Here is a 20,415-nt window from a genome sequence, read left to right on the forward strand (position 1 = left end):
TAGAACTTTACACCCAATAGCTGAAGAAAGCACATTCTTCTCAATATTTCACATTTTCCATGATAGATTATATATGGTAGTTCACAAAAAAGACTAGAGAGAGAGAGAGAGAATAGAAGGCATTACAGCTGAGTTTTTCTCCATCTGTCACTTATGCCTCTTAATTGGAGAATCCAATCCACTTACATTCAAGGTAATTATCAACAGGTAAGGCCATATTACTGCCATTTTGTAACTTTTTTTCTAGACATATTATAGCTCCTTTATTTTTCCCTCTCTTACAGTGTTCTTTTGTGCTTATGCGTCTTTCCTCTAGCAGTCTGTTTTGGTTTTTTTAAGGTTTAAAGAGATCTCTTTAATGAATACGAAAGCTTGCGGCATAGTACTCCTATAATTACACAGCTCTAAACAGAATCCATGGTCACCACACAACTGTTTTTATGATACTACAGTGTCTGTAAAAGGACTTAATGCAGATGTTATCAGTATTCAAAATCATTCTGAGTATTTGTGTTGCAAGAGATATCTGTTTCTTTTTGTGAATCAAGGTTTCTATGACATGTTATTTTTCCATAGCATTTGTCGCCTATACAACCAGTCAATCTCAAGAGCAGGGGTGTGCTCCTTCACTTGTCTGGCTCAGACTTCAGTCATTGTCTGGATGGAATTCATGCCACCGTTTCTGGAAAGGGCCATGGGGATGACTTCAATGCATCTGAAAATGCTCCAAGGTTGGGCATTTATCTGCCTCTTTGCTAACCACCAAAGCACAGGATATTTCAGTAGTACCTCTCACATACACCACAAAATTCTCACAGATGAGGTCCTGATGACACACAAGACATCATGCAGTGATCATTTTTTTCCCTCAATGATCATCTTATTTACTCCTCTAATGAAAGTAGTTTCAGCTCTGAATTCTTATACTGATTGATGACCAGCATTTTGTCATTAATTGTGCCAAATGAGATCTCCTGTACAAGACCAGCAAAGTCCAGCTTCTCAGCTGTGAATTCTGAGAACTGAGGGACAATCTGGTCTCTTGTTGCCATGGTGATTAGCTCACTCTCAGGTCCTCTGACCCAACAAACTGCAAACAGGGTGCTCTGAAGAAGTAAATGATTTACTTCACCATCAAAGCCCCACTGGCAAATAGCTAGGTTAGCACCAGTATCTTTATTTTTTTTTTAAGCACCAGTATCTTTAACTTGTTGAATCATCTCTTCAAACTTCTCCTTTTCATATTTTCAAGGGCTTTCAAGATGCCCACACAGGTCACATCCAGATTTTGTGTTTTGTCTTTTGTTTAAGTGGCTCAAATGGACATTTGAGAATTGCAATCACAGCATTTTCCACTTTTTTGGCATCTGTGGGTGACTGAAATCCTTACCCATGATTATACCCTTGATAAGTTTGGTATCCTCCAGTCTCCTGCCCATTTTCTCTGCTAGTTTGGTGAGCTCAAGTTAACATCTCTCTGCTCCATATCTGCTGCAGTGAGGACAGCATTCACAGTTATCTTGGCCATTTGTTGGTTACAGCTGTTAGCTACTTTGGAGCCCAGTGTGGTTTTGAATCAGAGGTTCAGTGTCCTTCATGTCAACAAGTACACTATCACTGGTCTTGTTCAGGTGCTCAATATCAATGTGGGCAGCTTCCTCATAGCCATCAGTGATTTTGATTGGATGAATGCCTTGGTCCAGCAACTGCTCAGCTTCTTCCAACAAGGCATTATCCAGGACAACCAGTCCTGTGATTCCATCTCCAATTTCATCACCCAGAAATTTGGACAGTTCAACCAACAGCTTGGCAATTTGATGATCAACATTTATCATGCTTAAAATGGTGACACCATCTTTAGTTACAGACACAGCACCATCTTTATCCAGCCCATTTGGTGCAAGTGATGTTCTCATTGTATTTGCTACAGCGTTTGTAGACATTATGTGAGACTTGAGGGCCTCAAGTTCCAAAAGACCAGACATGAGGTCTTGGTCCTTGATGATGAAGTAAGGGGACCCATATGCATCAAAGATGAGGTTTCCCATGGATGTCATGGTGTATCAGCAGGAATCACTCTGCTGCTTTGATTCTTTGATTATTCTTTTTTTTGTGGTACTGTTACTTTAACTCATGAATTTGTACTTGCTATGCAAGCACTGTACCACATGAGCCAAGTCAGCAACATTATTTTCTGCTTTTAGGTTACTTTTCAGTTAGGGCCTTACTTTTTCCTGGGGCTGGACTTAGACCACCATGTCCTACTGCATATATGTCCCACATAACTGGGGTTATGTATGGTGTGTGCCACCATACATGGCTTATTTTTTTGTGATGTGGTATCATTAACTTTTTACTCAAGCTGGTAAAAAGTAAGATTCTCCTAATCTCAGCCTACTGAGTAGCTGTTGTTACATACATGAGTCACCTTGTCTGGCTGATTATTTTTTTTGGTGTGTTCATTACAGATTTTCACTTTGAGGTTACTATGGGTTTCACCAAATATTTTTGTTATAACAATCCATTTTTAAATGTTTAAATAAAGTTAACATTGATCATAAAAATATAAAAAGAAATATATAGAGAAAATTACCCCTAAGAAACTCTGCACTCTACAGTTGTACTTCATTCCTCCCCACATTTTGTATTTTTGATGCTCCACTTTACATCTTTCTACATTATCCATGGTTTAACATATTAATGGCGTTATATTTTAATTGCTTATAGTCTTTGACTAAAGCTATGGTTATGTATTATGTTTATAATATTAGACTGTTCTGAATTTGACTGTCTAATTACTCTTATCATTGAATTTTGTACCTCCTGTTGCTTTCTTCTTACTCATCATCATCTCTTTTTTTTCCATATGAAGAATTCTGTTCAGCATTTCTTATAGGACAGATCTGGTGGTGATACATTCTTTCAGCTTTTGCTTTTCTGAAGATCCCTTTATCTCTCCTTCATAACTAAAGGATGGCTTTCTGGATCCAGTATTCTTGGTTAGCAGTGCTTTTCTTTCAATAGTGTGTTACTCTCCTTTGTAAAGTTTCTCCTGAAATTCTTTTGTCATGTGAATTGGGACATACTTATGAGTTGTTTCTTTTGTTTGGCTACCTTGAGAATCTTGTCTTTATCTTTAACCTTGAAGTGTATGTTTTTATGCATTTGGCTGTAGACATAGTTGAATTGAATCTGGGTGGTGAACTTTAACTTTCCTGTACCTTGACAGTTTTATCTTTCTCTAGGTTTCAGAAGTTTTGTGTTATGTTATTGAATACATGTTCTATCCCTTTGAAATTCTCAATCCCTTTTGAGTTCTCACAACTTAAATATATGCTTTTAATGTTCTTTGAAAATTTCCCTATGCTTTCCTTATTCCTCTTCATTTTTTTAACTTCTTTGACAATTTTGAATAACCTGTGTTTGAGTTTACTAATTCTTTCATTCTGTTTAATCTTTTATGCTACTAATAATGCTTTATATTGTGTTTTTAACTTCTCTTATTTTACTTTTCAGCTCAAAAATATCAGTTTGATTATTAGAATTACTTCAATCTTTTTGTTTTTTGGAGTACTCAGGTTGAACTCAGGGCCTTTTGCTTGTTTGACAGTACTCTACCACTTGAGTCATGCCTTCAGCCCTCCTTTTAAAAACTTTATTTATTTTTGAGATAGGGTCTTGTGCTTTTGCTCAGTACTGCCTTGGATCTTGATCATCCTACCTCTGCTTCCCTTTTAGCTCACATTATAGGCATGGGCCAGTCCATCAGCTGAATTAGTTCAATCTTTATGTTAAGTTTCTCTGCTATAGTATTGAATTAGTTTTCTGTGTTTTCTTGATGCTCATTGACTTTCCCCAAAATAGCTATTTTAATGAACCTAACCAAGGAAGTCAGGGACCTTTAATGATGAAAACTATAAAACACTGAACTAAGAAATTGAAGAAAACACTAGAAGATGAAGGAGCCTCCTATCTTCATGGATTATCCAAATTAATTTTTTATTTTTATTTATTTATTTTTTTGTCTTTTGGTGTTTGAGTTTTTTTCTTTATTTTATTTTATTATTCATATGTGCATACAAGGCTTGGGTCATTTCTCCCCCTACCCCCACTCCCTCCCTTACCACCCACTCTGCCAAATTAATTTTTAAAAAATGACTGCATTACCAATGCTGATCTGCAGATTTGGTGCAATTCCCATCAAAACATAAATGACATTATTCACTAGAATAAAAACCATCCTATAGTTCATGCAGAAGCACAAAAGACCCAGAATAGCTAGAACAATCCTGAGAAAGAAGAGAACAATGCTGGAGGTACCTCAATATATTAATTTCAAATTACACTCAAAAGTCATAGCAACAAAAAATGTGATATTGGCATAAAAACAGACACATAGACCAATAATATTGATTAGAAGACCAAGAAATAAACCCATGCTGCTATAGCCATCTGATTTTCAACAAAGATGGCAATAATATATTTTGGAGAAAAGATAGCCTCCTTGACAAATGGTGCTGGGAAACTGGATACCCATACACAGAAGACTGACACTAGATTTCCATCTCTCACCCTGTATAAAATTCAACTCAAAATTGTTCAAAGACCTAATCTAAGACCCAATTCTCTGATTCTACTAGAGGAAAATTTTTTAGGGGAAACATTCCAAGATATAACATAAGCAATGACTTCCTGAATTGGACTCTAATAGCTCAGAAAATAATAGAAAAACTGACAAATGTGGTTGCACAAAACTAAAATGTTTCTAAATGGCAAAGAGAAACAACCTAGAAAATGCAAGAAAATCTTTGGTTCATCTGACAGGGGATTCATACATAGAATATATGAAGAGCTAAAAAAAAAAGCACTGAAAGAGTTATGAACCAAATCAATAAATGAGGAAATGAACCAAAAAGAACTTATAAAAATTAGAAGTACAAATAGCCAACAGACACATGAAAATGTATTCATCCTTTTCAGACATCAGGGACATGCAAATCAAAGTACATTGAAATTCCATCTCACCTCAGAAAGAATGTCTATCATCAAGGAAACAAATAAGATGAAATGATGGGGAAACCAGGAGGGCTCCTGTGCCACTAGATGCCAGGTCCTACTGGCTCAAGAGAAGCAGACCACCAGGTGAGCTAAGTGGCATGTGGTACTCCCACAAACAACCCTGGGTCAGATCAGCATAGCCCCTTGGACAGACTGGCCCCCCACCCAGGGAAAAAGAAAAAAAAACCAAACTGAATAAACAACAACAACAAAAAGACACAGGCACTCTGAGCTCTGAAGAGTGGGGGAGGGGCAATCCTTCACAGAACTGTAAATAAACAAGCTGGCCTGAGAAAGCAGGAGTGTTGGCCCCTGCCCAGGAACCTTGGAGTGGGAAAACTTGTAAAAGTGACTGTTGTGAGGAGGGTTCCAATGGAGAGCAGGGAGGGAGACTTCCAACATGATCTGTAAATAAACAAGCTGGCCAGAGAAGGCGGGTGTAGCGCCACCTCCCCCAGTGTGATTGCAGAAGGGAAGACTTGTCACAGTGGCTTCCACACCACATAGAACTCTAAATAAACAAAGCCTATGGGGCTAGGTGAGTGTTAAGCTCATTCCTGAGATCGCAATCAATAAAACCTCCAGGAACAGCTTGCTGATAGCAGTGGGCAGGTGAGCCGCAGCCTCAGATAGACATTCACAAAGCTGTCTCCAGACTCTTTTTTTTTCTTTTTTTCCCTTTCTTTGATGAGACAATGACAGAACTTGAACTGGAAGCTGACGGACTAACTGAAACTGTATTGCATTTGAACTTGGGATTTTTGTTTTGTGTTTGTTTATTCTGTTTGTTTGTTTTGTTTTTTGTTTTTTCCCCTTTGATGAGACAATGACTGAACTACTTCTGAGACACTATCTACAGGACTGGAGACTGAAGGACTAACACCAAAATTATTAAGACTGAAACTTTACTGCATTTGAACTTGGGGATTTTTTAAAATCCTCTCTCTGTCTCTCTAATCCCTGTTTAGCTTACAGTTGATTAGTACCCTAAAAACTCTACTCAGAAGCTTCTAGACATCATCAATAGCTATAGCAAGGTAACAGGATATAAAATCAACATAGAAAAATCATTAGCATTTCTATACACTAACAATGAGCAAACGGAAAAAGAATGTATGAAAACAATTCCATTTACAATAGCCTCAAAAAAAATCAAATACCTAGGTGTAAACCTAACAAAAGATGTGAAAGACCTCTACAAGGAAAACTATACACTTCTGAAGAAAGAGATTGAGGAGGACTATAGAAAGTGGAGAGATCTCCCAGGCTCATGGATTGGTAGAACCAACATAGTAAAAATGTCAATACTCCCAAAAGTAATCAACATGTTTAATGCAATTCCCATCAAAATTCCAATGACATTCATTAAAGAGATTGAAAAATCTACTGTTAAATTTATATGGAAACACAAGAGGCCACGAATAGCCAAGGCAATACTCAGTCAAAAGAACAATGCAGGAGGTATCACAATACCTGACTTCAAACTATGTTACAAAGCAATAATAATAAAAACAGCATGGTACTGGCACAAAAACAGACATGAAGACCAGTGGAACAGAATAGAGGACCCAGATATGAAGCCACACAACTATAACCAACTCATCTTTGACAAAAGAGCTAAAAATATACAATGGAGAAACAGCAGCCTCTTCAACAAAAACTGCTGGGAAAACTGGTTAGCAGTCTGCAAAAAACTGAAACTAGATCCATGTATATCACCCTATACCAAGATTAACTCAAAATGGATCAAGGATCTTAATATCAGACCCCAAACTCTTAAGTTGATACAGGAAAGAGTAAGAAATACTCTGGAGTTAGTAGGTATAGGTAAGAACTTTCTCAACGAAACCCCAGCAGCATAGCAACTAAGAGATAGCATAGATAAATGGGACCTCATAAAGCTAAAAAGCTTCTGTGCATCAAAAGAAATGGTCTCTAAACTGAAGAGAACACCCACAGAGTGGGAGAAAATATTTGCCAACTATACATCAGACAGAGGACTGATAACCAGAATAGATAGGGAACTTAAAAAACTAAATTCTCCCAAAACTAATGAACCAATAAAGAAATGGGCAAATGAACTAAACAGAACTTTCTCAAAAGAAGAAATTCAAATGGCCAGAAAATACATGAAAAAATGCTCACCATCTCTAGCAATAAAGGAAATGCAAATTAAAACCACGCCAAGATTCCACCTCACCCCTGTTAGAATAGCCATTATCAACACCACCAACAACAGGTGTTGGCGAGGATGCGGGAAAAAGGAACCCTCTTACACTGTTGGTGGGAATGTAGACTAGTACAACCACTCTGGAAAAATATTTGGAGGCTACTTAAAAAGCTAGACATCGATCTACCATTTGATCCAGCAATACCACTCTTGGGGATATATCCAAAAGACTGTTACTCCAGAGACACCTGCACACCCATGTTTATTGTGGCACTATTCACAATAGCCAAGTTATGGAAACAGCCAAGATGCCCCACCACTGATGAATGGATTAAGAAAATGTGGTATCTATACACAATGGAATTTTATGCAGCCATGAAGAGGAACGAAATGTTATCAATCACTGGTAAATGGATAGAATTGGAGAACATCATTCTGAGTGAGGTTAGCCTGGCCCAAAACACCAAAAATCGTATGTTCTCCCTCATATGTGGTCATTACATCAAGGGCAAACACAACAATGGGATTAGACTATGAGCACATGATAAAAGCGAGCGCACACAAGGGAGGGGTGAAGATAGGTAAGACACCTAAAAAATTAGCTAGCATTTGTTGCCCTCAACGCAGAGAAACTAAAGCAGATACCTTAAAAGCAACTGAGGCCAATAGGAAAAGGGGAACAGGTACTAGAGAAAAGGTTAGTTCAAGAAGGATTAACCTAGAAGGTAACGCCCACTCACAGGAGATCAATGTGAGTCAATGCCCTGTATAGCTATCCTTATCTCAACCAGCAAAAACCCTTGTTCCTTCCTATTATTGCTTATACTCTCTCTACAACAAAACTAGAAATAAGGGCAAAATAGTTTCTGTTGGGTATTGAGGGGGTGGAGGGAAGAGGAAGGGGGCAGAGTGGGTGGTAAGTGAAGAGGTGGGGGAAGGGGGGAGAAATGACCCAAGCCTGCTATGCACATATGAATAATAATAAAAAAAAGAGTGGGAAAAGTATTACGGAATCTCTTTATGACCACTTATAAGAAATGATAGCGAGGGAAAATACAACCAAATAAGTACCAATAAAGAGAAAACACTTAAAACAAAAACCCAGCAGTCAAATTTCTTTCCTGCTGAGAAGATGGTTACTTTCCCCATTCTCTAGCCTTGTTCTGTCCAAAGAAGAAACCAGAAATGGTCATTTTCAGGCCGAGCCTTGTCCTGTGCAGGAGCCACCCTCAAACTGTTCCCACCAATGGAGCATGGGGACCACTTTTCCCCTTGATGTCTCTGCACATCAGAGATCTCTATCTGTGCGGGTATGGCATGGGGAGTTTCCAAACAGCATTTGCTTTTCACTAATCTCTCTGACTCTCTGAAATTGTAGGAAGCAGTCATGCCGAAGCAGTTAGTGGTGTCTGGGCAAAGCACAGGACTGTTTACTGATGATGTGTGCCCCGGCCTTGATGTTCTCTGTCCTAGCAGACTTTTCATATCTTTTTTCCCACAACTAGAGCTCAGGTTGCAGCTCTGCAGATGTGTGTGCCTCTGTTTCCCTCTGTGGCATGGCCTCCACTTCCAACCTGAGTAGATCTGTGTCCATGAATCTGAGTCTGAATCACAACCTGTTTCCTTAAGTCTGCAGTGATCATTTGGGTGTTTGCTTGCTTAGCTGATAGAGGTGGGGAGGCCTTTGGGGTTTGGAGATATAAATATGATGTCCCCAGCCAGGAGGTTTCACTGTGTGACCTCTTCTAGTACGATTCTCCTCCACTGTGCAAGTGAGCAAGCTAGGAAGTTGAGAGAGCTCCTTCTCCAGTGTGTGCTTCCTGCAGAGTACACAGATCTCCTGCCTTAAACTTTAGTTTTGTAGACAGCCAGCTTGTGCATCTGTGATGCTCCCTGATACTTTCCTTTTCTCTTTTGTTTGCAGCCTTACTGGTGGTAGGAGGGGAGGGTTCTCCCCCTTCCTGAATTTTTTTTCTTAGCTTCATGTTAGGATAATTTTTTTTGTTTTTGTAAATTTAGAGTTCAATATTTCTGGATTTCACCTAGTGTGTAACTGTACTGTTTGCTGTTGCCCTTCCTTGCCTTTGCATGTCACCCTGTTCTCTCTGTAGCCACACCTGACCTGATGTTTTGTTTCAGATTCATAGAGTTATAGTAAAGTACTGGCTTTCTCTAATCTGCTGTCAACCTGTCCGTAACTCCAGTTTTCTTATGGTTAATGTTAGCATGGCATATACTTCTCTTTTCCTTTCCTTTTAATCTATATATGTCTTTGTATCTTATATGTGGACAATATACATAATTGGATGTTGATTTTTCATCCAGTCTCACAATATTTGTCATTTGATTAGTGCATTTGGTATCATTGAAATTGATTTTCAAAAGTTAGGTTAATATCTCCTACATAATTGCTATTCTCAAATTCATATATGTAGACCCCAGATTTGAATCAAAAGTGTTTTGTTAAATGGAGCATTTGAATAATGGGAAATCTGTATTTAATAAAAACATTTTATTATCATATTATTGTTGTACTGGGGATACATAATGGCATTTACGTAAGTTTTAAAAACATATCATAGGCTAGGAAATCTTTTGAGTTAGCTGTTGGTATGCCAGGTTCCTTTAAATGTTATAGTGTTCTCACCTGCCAGCAAAATTTTTATTTTAGCAAAGGAAATTTGGGAAACTTGGTAAGTGTGTGTGTGTGTGTGTGTGTGTTTCGTAAGTGAAACCTGATATCAGTCTTTCCTTTCCTTTCATTTGCTTCCCAGTGCACATAAAAGTTATGTTTGCAGTATGTGTAAGTGTGCAGTTACACTCTGCCTAATGTACATAATTTAATTAAAAAACACTTCACCAGGCCACATGCAGTGGCTGAGGCCTGTAGCGAAAGCTCTTAAGGAGCCAGATACCAGGAGGAATGCAGGAGGCCACGCTGGGGAAAAGTTTTCAAGCTACCATCTCAACAGACAAGCGGTGAAAGGCTGCTTACCTGCTGTCCCAGCTGCACGGGAGGCAGAGGTGGAAAGAGCCCAGGAAAAACTTGCAAGGTCCTAGCTGGAAAATAACCTGAAGTTAAAAAGTCTGTAGGTGTGGCTTAACTGGTAGAGAGCTTACCTAGCAAACAAAACAAATTTCACTGCTAAAAAGATGCTAATGATCATCCAAGCCTTCACCAAACAAATCATAGTCCTTTTGCTGGTGGAGTCCTTGCTTCAGTGTCGAGGCTGCTGACTGATCAGGGTGATGGCTGCTGAAGGTTGTGTGACTGTGGCAATTTCTTAAAATAAAAAAAGGAAGTTTGTTAAACCCACCTTTCATGAAAAATATCTCTGGAGCATTTCGTGTTGTTTGAATTTTATTTTATTTACTTATTTGGGAGAAGTAGGGTTTGAACTCAGGGCCTCATGCTTGCTAGGCAATCATGCTACCACTGAATCACACCTCTTGCCTTTTTTGCTTTAATTGTTTTTCAGATAGGATTTCATGCTTTTCACCAGGGGATTGTGATCCTCCTACCTTTGCCTTCTATGTAGCTGGCGTTACAGCCATGTACCATCATGTCAAGCTTTTTTGTTTTGTTTTTTTTTTTTGAGATAAGGTCTTGCTAACTTTTTTCCTGGACTAGCGTTGGACCTTAATCATCTTATCTCTACTTCCTGAGTAGCATGATTACAGATGTTTGTAACCACACAGTTTGTCTTGCTTTTTGAGCTAGGATCTCACTAACATTTTTCTTGTGCTTGCCTTGAAGGAGGATCCTCCTACATCAATCTCCAAAGTACCTGAGATTAGAAGTATGAGCCACTATACTCAGCCCCATTGCAGCATTCTTAACAATAGCTAGGGTACTGAAGCAATCATAGCTTTGTGGTCACCACTCCCCATACACAAATGTAACCATGTGAGGTCATGAATACGTTAATGAGTTTGATTTTGGTAATTGTTCCCCAATGTATATGTGTTTCAAAACATCATGCTATACATCTTTTTTTTTAAAGTCACATGCGTATAATTTATTCATTATAAGTAAACACCAATATGTGAAAATTGACAAAGGATGAAGTTTTCTAGTTTAGTTATAAATCTTTTTAAAATTAGCATACATTAATAGTACAAGGGTTATCATTGTAATAATTCCATAGATGCACAGAGTGTACATTGAACAAGTATAACCCCTCTATATTATTCTATTAGCTCCCGCTTTTTAAAAAAGTGTTTGGTTAGTTTTGTTATGCTAATTGTATATAATGTACTTTGATCCTCTTCTTCCTCCACTACCTTCTGTTTTCCACTTCACTCTCTGCTGATCTCCCCCAGATAGTTCCCCTTTTAGCACTCATGTTCCACCACCATCATCATCATCAATCTTACTTTGTTTATTTTCCACATATGAGTGAAAACATGGGATATTTGACTTCATGAGCCTGCTTTTCTTGCTCAACATTATCTACAATTCTATCCATTTTCCTACAAATGAGGTAAATGTACTTTTATTTATGGCTGTATAATATTACATGGTGTATTTTCTTTATCCACTCATGACTAGTTGGGCACTTAGACTAATTTCATAGTTTGGCTATAATAGGTATATATAATTTAAAAATTATACCTCAGTAAAACTTGGAAAATTGTGATGGCATTGTAGCACTGATAAAAACCTTAGAATTCCCAGATGTGAACTGAAGATAATATGTCCAGGGTTCACATGTTGAAAACTACTGATCTCAGTAATGGAGAGACACATCATGCTCGTGGATTGGAGCAATTAACAAAGCAAAATATTATTTCCTCCTAAATTGAAATGCAGTTTAATTCAATTATCTTCAACTCACAATCCATCATGAACTTTAAAATATGTACAGACAAGAGAATTCTAAATTTTATATGGAAATTCAGAGGAACTAGGATATCTGAGACATTTTGGGAAAGTAGGAAGGGGATATCTGATAACATGTCTCTCAATAATCAAGAGTGTTGTATTACAATAATTGAAAGCTCAATAGAGAAGAACAGACGACTCAGAAGTAGACCACACACATATGCCAAACTGAGTTTTGAGAAATATCAAATGCAATTTGTGGTAGACTGAATGGCCTACCAAGGATGTCCACATGTTGAGTTCCAGTGCCTGTGATTACGTTACCTTACTTGGCAAAAGGGACTTAGCAGATGTAATGAACAATCTTGAGATGGGGAGATTTTCCTGGGTTATATAGTAGACCTAATGTAATCATGAGGGTCTTTAAAAGAAGGAAGCAGTAGAGTCAAAGCTATCAGAGAAGGTGATGAAATAAAGAAGGCAAGAGAAAAGAATGTGAAGATAGAAGTAGGGATTGGAGGGATTTAGCTGTGATTCAAGGAATGTGGGTCAAGTTGGACAAGTTACTTAGCACTCTAAGCCTAACTTTCACATTTACATAATGCTGATGATGATAGCTGCCTGTTAGAATCTTACATTAGAAATAATATAGTCCCTGAAATAGTAAGTGCTCAGTATCCTCTGCTGAGAACTTCTCTTGAATGAATAAGCTGGCAGCACCTAACTTCCTCTCCAGCACACCCTTATGAATATTACTCCATTGTTCTCTGACCAGGCATCTTGTTTCCCAGAGTTACACCCCTGGAGGCAGATCTATGGTATAGCTTTCTTCTCTGTCATATGGCAGGTGTGGACTGCTATCCTCCTTGTCAATTACTGTGAAATAATTACTTGATAGCAATCCAATTGCTTATTGCCTTGAAAGCACCTTTTCTACTAATTTCCTCATCAATTTTACAAAAATTATATCATTTCCTCTTTACTACAGTCTTGCAAGAGTCATTTTTCCATTTTACTGACAGGTAACTCAGCTCACAGATAAAATGACTTATGGAGGGTTACCTATTTAATCACTGCTAAGTTGTCTACCCATATAGGCCCTCTCACTATGATCTGATTCTTGACACTAGGTTCACCTGCTGCCTTTCTCCTTTTGGGCTGCTATATCTGAAAAACAGATTGACTTCCTGATCGACATTTATTTCTTTCAGTCCTAGAGACTGGGAACTTTTAAGGGCAAGGTGTTAGCCAATGCAGTTTTTGGTGAGAGCTCCTTTCCTGTCTTGAAGACAGACACCTTCTCCCTGTGAAATCATATGATTTTCCCCAGCATGTGTGCATGGAAAAATTTCTTTCTCACTCTTCCTTTTCTTATAATGGAACTAATCTTAAAAGAGTTGCACTATCATGTTCACATATTAACTTAATTAACTTTCTAATGCTTTAGTACCAATATCCTCATATTGGGAAATAAGGCTTCAACACCAGTTATTTTGGGGAAACAATGATTCAACCTGCATCTGCAAATGCTGCAAGAACTCCGAGTTTCTCAGGGTCTCCCAGAGAATGATGCCTTCAAACACACTTTGGAATACAGGCAGTGTAGACCTACAATAGGCCTCTAGGACAAGTCTGAGCAGGAGGGCCTCTCAAGGTCATGGTCAACAATTTGCATTTCCCTTTCTGAAACCTTAAAATGAAGGACACCACTGAGTGTGTCAGTAGGCAAATTACGACAGGATATGTCCTCTTGGGCTTCATGGTACAGTGCAGCTCATGCCTTGCTCTTTCTGGAGGCTATCCCTGCTGATTAGGGTGCCCCTGCTGTGAGTATCACTATGTACACTGTGACTTAATATGGTTTTATGTATATATAATTAGGTAGAATTTCACTTATTTTTTTTCTTATAATAAAATAAGTTAGAATCTCAAGAAATTTAAATAAACAAAACTTTAAAAAATCAATACTGGTACTCATCTTACTGAACTGTAAGTAGTCTACATTTAATGTATAATTTTCAAGTGCTTTCTGTGTACTTTCTTATAATTTTTTAGGAAGGAAAATATATTATACATAATATATTATGCATGCTATATTCTAAATTTCTCTTTTACCTAAAGTTATGACATCAAGATCATTTTTCTTATTTTTAATTTCTAAATAATGCCTTATTGTTTTTTTGAAGAAAAGAAAGAGATCACAATTGATTTAATTGCACTAAATATCACATTACCGGTCCTCCTGTCTAAGCCTTCTTGGCTAGTTTTCATCTACTCAATCACATCTTTTTAAAAAATTTGCTTTTATTTTTGAATTAGCATACATTAATGATATTAATGAATTTCACTGTGATAATTCCATACATGTGTACAGTACGGTTTGAACAAAATCATTCCCTCTACTGTATTTGTATTCCCTCTTCCCTTCTCCCCACTTTTTCAAACAAGGTTTGGTGGATTCCATTATGTTTTCTTTTCCTTTGACAGTACTGGGATTTGAGTTCAGGGCCTCAAACTTGCTAGGCAGGTGCTCTACCACTTGCTTTGCCAGCCCTGTTCTGTACTGGGTATTTTCTCTTTTTTGGCTTGAGCTGGGAATTATTTCCAGTTCCTGGGGCCTTTTTGATTTTCAGAAGGTTGAAAGTTAAAAGCAATTAGAGCAGCACATAAGAATAAAATAAGAATATAAAACTAAAAATAAAAAATAAATAAAAAAAAATGATTAGAGCAGCAAATTTATTTTAATTACTCTATCCTTCCTTTAAGGTTTCTATGTGAGAACAAATTGGCTTTTTTAAAAAAAATTTTTATTTTATTCATATGTGCATACAATGTTTGGGTCATTTCCTCTCCCTTACCCCCCTGCTCCCTCCCTCTCCCTCCCTACCCGCTGGCTACCCAACAGAAACTATTTTGCCCTTATTTCTAATTTTGTTGAAGAGAGAGTATAAGCAGTAATAGGAAGGACCAAGGGTTTTTGCTAGTTGAGATAAGGATAGCTATACAGGGCATTGACTCACATTGATTTCCTGTGCGTGGGTGTTACCTTCTAGGTTAATTCTTTTTGATCTAACCTTTTCTCTAGTTCCTGGTCCCTTCTCCTATTGGCCTCAGTTGCTTTAAAGTATCTGCTTAATTTTTTAATTTATTTTATTTTTTAAATTGTTTTATTATTCATATGTGCCTACAATGCTTGGGTCATTTCTCTTCCCTGCCCCCACACCCTCCCTTACCACCCACTACGCCCCCTCCCTCTCCAACCCACCACCTCAATACCTGGCAGAAATTATTTTGCCCTTTATCTTTAATTTTGTTGAAGAGAGAGTGTAAGCAATAATAGGAAGGAACAAGGGTTTTTGCTAGTTGAGATAAGGATAGCTACACAAGCAGTTGACTCACATTAATTGCCTGTGCGTGTGTGTTTCCTTCTAGGTTTTTTTTTTTCCCTTGGGTTCATTATTTTTTTTTCTTTTTCTTTTATTATTCATATGTACATACAAGGCTTGGTTCATTTCTCCCCCCTTCCCCCACCCCCTCCCTTACCACCCACTCCGCCCCTCCCTCTCCCACCCACCCCCTCAATACCCAGCAGAAACTATTTTGCCCTTATTTCTAATTTTGTTGTAGAGAGAGTATAAGCAATAATAGGAAGGAACAAGGGGTTTTGCTGGTTGAGATAAGGATAGCTGTACAGGGCATTGACTCACATTGATTTCCTGTGCGTGGGTGTTACCTTCTAGGTTAATTCTTTTTGATCTAACCTTTTCTCTAGTACCTGTTCCCCTTTTCCTATTGGCCTCAGTTGCTTTAAGGTATCTGCTTTAGTTTTTTTTAAGGGCAACAAATGCTAGCTAATTTTTTAGGTGTCTTACCTATCCTCACCCCTCCCTTGTGTGCGCTTGCTTTTATCATGTGCTCATAGTCTAATCCCATTGTTGTGTTTGCCCTTGATCTAATGTCCACATATGAGGGAGAACATACAATTTTTGGTCTTTTGGGCCAGGCTAACCTCACTCAGAATGATGTTCTCCAATTCCATCCATTTACCAGTGAATGATAACATTTCGTTCTTCTTCATGGCTGCATAAAATTCCATTGTGTATAGATACCACATTTTCTTAATCCATTCATCAGTGGTGGGGCATCTTGGCTGTTTCCATAACTTGGCTATTGAGAATAGTGCCACAATAAACATGGGTGTGCAGGTGCCTCTGGAGTAACAGGTGTCACAGTCTTTTGGGTATATCCCCAAGAGTGGTATTGCTGGATCAAATGGTAGATCGATGTCTAGCTTTTTAAGTAGCCTCCAAATTTTTTTCCAGAGTGGTTGTACTAGTCTACATTCCTATCAACAGTGTAAGAGGGTTCCTTTTTCCCCGCATCCTCACCAACACCTGTTGTTGGTGGTGTTGCTGATGATGGCTATTCTAACAGGGGTGAGGTGGAATCTTAGCGTGGTTTTAATTTGCATTTCCTTTATTGCTAGAGATGGTGAGCATTTTTTCATGTGTTTTTTGGCCATTTGAATTTCTTCTTTTGAGAAAGTTCTGTTTAGTTCACTTGCCCATTTCTTTCTTGGTTTATTAGTTTTGGGAGAATTTAGTTTTTTAAGTTCCCTATGTATTCTGGTTATCAGACCTCTGTCTGATGTATAGTTGGCAACTATTTGCACAGAAACTTTTTAGCTTTATGAGGTCCCATTTATCTATGCTATCTCTTTTAGTTGCTATGCTGCTGGGGTTTTGTTGAGAAAGTTCTTACCTATACCTACTAACTCCAGAGTATTTCCTACTCTTTCCTGTATCAACTTAAGAGTTTGGGGTCTGATATTAAGATCCTTGATCCATTTTGAGTTAATCTTGGTATAGGGTGATATACATGGATCTAGTTTCAGTTTTTTGCAGACTGCTAACCAGTTTTCCCAGCAGTTTTTGTTGAAGAGGCTGCTATTTCTCCATTGTATATTTTTAGCTGCTTTGTCAAAGACGAGTTGGTTATAGTTGTGTGGCTTCATATCTGGGTCCTCTATTCTGTTCCACTGGTCTTCATGTCTGTTTTTGTGCCAGTACCATGCTGTTTTTATTATTATTGCTTTGTAACATAGTTTGAAGTCAGGTATTGTGATACCTCCTGCATTGTTCTTTTGACTGAGTATTGCCTTGGCTATTCATGGCCTCTTGTGTTTCCATATAAATTTCACAGTAGATTTTTCAATCTCTTTAATGAATGTCATTGGAATTTTGATGGGACTTGCATTAAACATGTAGATTACTTTTGGGAGTATTGACATTTTTACTATGTTGGTTCTACCAATCCATGAGCCTGGGAGATCTCTCCACTTTCTATAGTCTTCCTCAATCTCTTTCTTCAGAAGTGTATAGTTTTCCTTGTAGAGGTCTTTCACATCTTTTGTTAAGTTTACACCTAGGTATTTGATTTTTTTTGAGGCTATTGTAAATGGAACTGTTTTCATACATTCTTTTTCCGTTTGCTCATTGTTAGTGTATAGAAATGCTAATGATTTTTCTATGTTGATTTTATATCCTGTTACCTTGCTATAGCTATTGGTGATGTCTAGAAGCTTCTGAGTAGAGTTTTTAGGGTCTTTAAGGTATAGGACCATGTCATGTGCAAATAGGGATATTTTGACAGTTTCTTTACCTATTTGTATTCCTTTTATTCCTTCATCTTGCCTAATTGCTCTGGCTAGGAATTCCAGTACTATGTTGAATAGGAGTGGAGATATTGGGCAACCTTGTCTGCTTCCTGATTTTAGAGGGAATGGTTTCAGTTTTTCTCCATTAAGTATAATGCTGGTTGTAGGTTTGTCATATATAGCTTTTATAATATTGAGGAACTTTCCTTCTATTCCTAGTTTTCTTAGAGCTTTTATCATGAAATGATGTTGGATCTTATCAAAGGCTTTTTCTGCATCTATTGAGATGATCCAGTGGTTTTTGTCTTTGCTTTTGTTAATGTGGTTTATTACATTTATTATTTTTCATATGTTGAACCACCTCTGCATCCCTGGGATGAAGCCTACTTGGTCGTGGTGAATAATCTTTTTGATGTGTTGCTGAGTTCGGTTTGCCATTATTTTGTTGACGATTTTTGCATCAATGTTCATTAAGGAGATTGGCCTATAGTTCTCCTTTTTGGTGGTGTCTTTGCCTGGTTTTGGGATAAGTGTAATACTGGCTTCATAAAATGTGTTAGGCAGTTTTCCTTCCCTTTCTATTTCATGGAACAGTTTAAGGAGGGTTGGTATCAGTTCCTCTTTATAGGTCTGATAGAATTCAGTAGAGAATCCATCCAGTCCTGGACTTTTCTTTTTGGGGAGACTCTTGATTGCTGCTTCAATTTCATTTTGTGTTATAGGTCTATTCAGGTGATTAATTTCCTCTTGGTTCAGTTTTGGATGATCATATGTATCTAGAAATCTGTCCATTTCTTTTAGATTTTCAAATTTATTTGAATATAGGTTCTCAAAGTTGTCTCTGATGATTTCCTGGACTTCCATGGTGTTTGTTGTTATCTTCCCTTTTGCATTCCTAATTCTACTAATTTGGGTTTTTTCTCTCCTCATTTTAGTCAGGTTTGCCAGGGATCTATTGATCTTGTTTATTTTTTCAAAGAACCAACTTTTTGTTTCATTAATTCTTTGTATGGTTTTTTTGGTTTCTATTTCGTTGATTTCAGCTCTTATTTTTATTATTTCTCTCCTATTTGTTTTGGGATTTGCTTGTTCTTGTTTTTCTAGGAGTTTGAGATGTATCATTAGGTCATTGATTTGGGTTGTTTCAATCTTTTTAATATATGCACTCATGGCTATAAACTTTCCTCTCAGGACTGCCTTAGCTGTGTCCCATAGGTTCTGGTAGGTTGTGTTTTCATTTTCATTGACTTCCAGGAACTTTTTAATTTCCTCTTTTATTTCATCGATGATCCATTCTTCATTAAGTAATGAGTTATTTAGTTTCCAGCTGTTTGCATGTTTTTTGTCTTTACTTTTGTTGTTGAGTTCTACTTTTACTGCATTGTGGTCAGATAGTATGCACGGTATTATTTCTCTTTTCTTATATTTGCTGAGGCTTGGTTTGTGCCCTAGGATATGATCTATTTTGGAGAAGGTTCCATGGGCTGCTGAGAAGAATGTATATTGTGTAGAGGTTGGATGAAATGTTCTGTAGACATCTACTAGGTCCATTTGATCTATTGCATATTTTAGATCTTGGATTTCTTTATTGATTTTTTGTTTGGATGATCTATCTATTGATGATAATGGGGTGTTAAAGTCTCCCACAACCACTGTGTTGGCGTTTATATATGCTTTTAGGTCTTTCAGGGTATGTTTGATGAAATTGGGTGCGTTGACATTGGGTGTGTACAGATTGATGATTATTATTTCCTTTTGGTCTACTTCCCCTTATATTAGTATGGAATGTCCTTCTTTATCTCATTTGATCAATGTAGGTTTGAAGTCTACTTTGTCAGAGATAAGTATTACTACTCCTGCCTGTTTTTGGAGGCCATTGGCTTGGCAAATCTTCTTCCAGGCTTTCATCCTAAGCATATGCTTATTTCTGTCGGTGAGATGAGTCTCCTGTAAGCAACAAATTGTTGGGTCTTCTTTTTTAATCCATTTTGTCAAACGGTGTCTTTTGATGGGTGAATTAAGTCTGTTACATTAAGCGTTAGTACTGATAGGTATGTGGTGATTCCTGCCATTTAGTTGTTTTAGTTGTTTGAAGGTTTGATTGTGTGTACCTAACTTGATGTTACTCTCTACTGTCTTGATTTTTCTTTTCCTGTGGTTTGGTGCTGCCTGCCTTTTCATGGTTACGTTGGGTGTCACTTTCTGTGTGCAGAATCCCTTGAAGAAACTTTTGTAATGGTGTCTTTGTGGTTACATATTGTTTTAGTTTCTGCTTATCATGGAAGACTTTTATTGCTCCATCTATTTTGAATGATAGCTTTGCTGGGTAGAGTATCCTGGGGTTGAAGTTATTTCCATTCAATGCCCGGAAGATATCACCCCACGCTCTTCTTGCTTTTAATGTTTCTGTTGAGATGTCTGCTGTGATTTTGATGGGTTTACCTTTGTATGTTACTTGTTTTTTCTCTCTTACAGCCTTCAATATTCTTTCCTTAGTTTCTGAACCTGTTGTTTTAATGATGATATGTCGTGGAGTAGTTCTATTTTGATCTGTTCTGTTTGGTGTCCTGGAGGCCTCTTTCATCTGTATGGGAATATCTTTCTCTAGATTTGGGAAATTTTCCGTTATTATTTTGTTGAATATATTACGCATTCCCTTCGCTTGCACCTCTTCTCCTTCTTCGAGGCCCATGATTCTCAAGTTTG

The 20,415-nt window shown here is 37.6% G+C and overlaps 1 pseudogene; it reads right to left on the reverse strand.

The window, feature by feature from the left end:
• Positions 1-421: 421 nt before the first annotated feature.
• On the reverse strand, positions 422-2,057 carry LOC109675657 (T-complex protein 1 subunit epsilon pseudogene; annotated as a pseudogene).
• Positions 2,058-20,415: the final 18,358 nt, after the last annotated feature.

Source organism: Castor canadensis, chromosome 7, assembly GCF_047511655.1.
Source record: "Castor canadensis chromosome 7, mCasCan1.hap1v2, whole genome shotgun sequence".
In the NCBI taxonomy this organism is placed as follows: domain Eukaryota; kingdom Metazoa; phylum Chordata; class Mammalia; order Rodentia; family Castoridae; genus Castor; species Castor canadensis.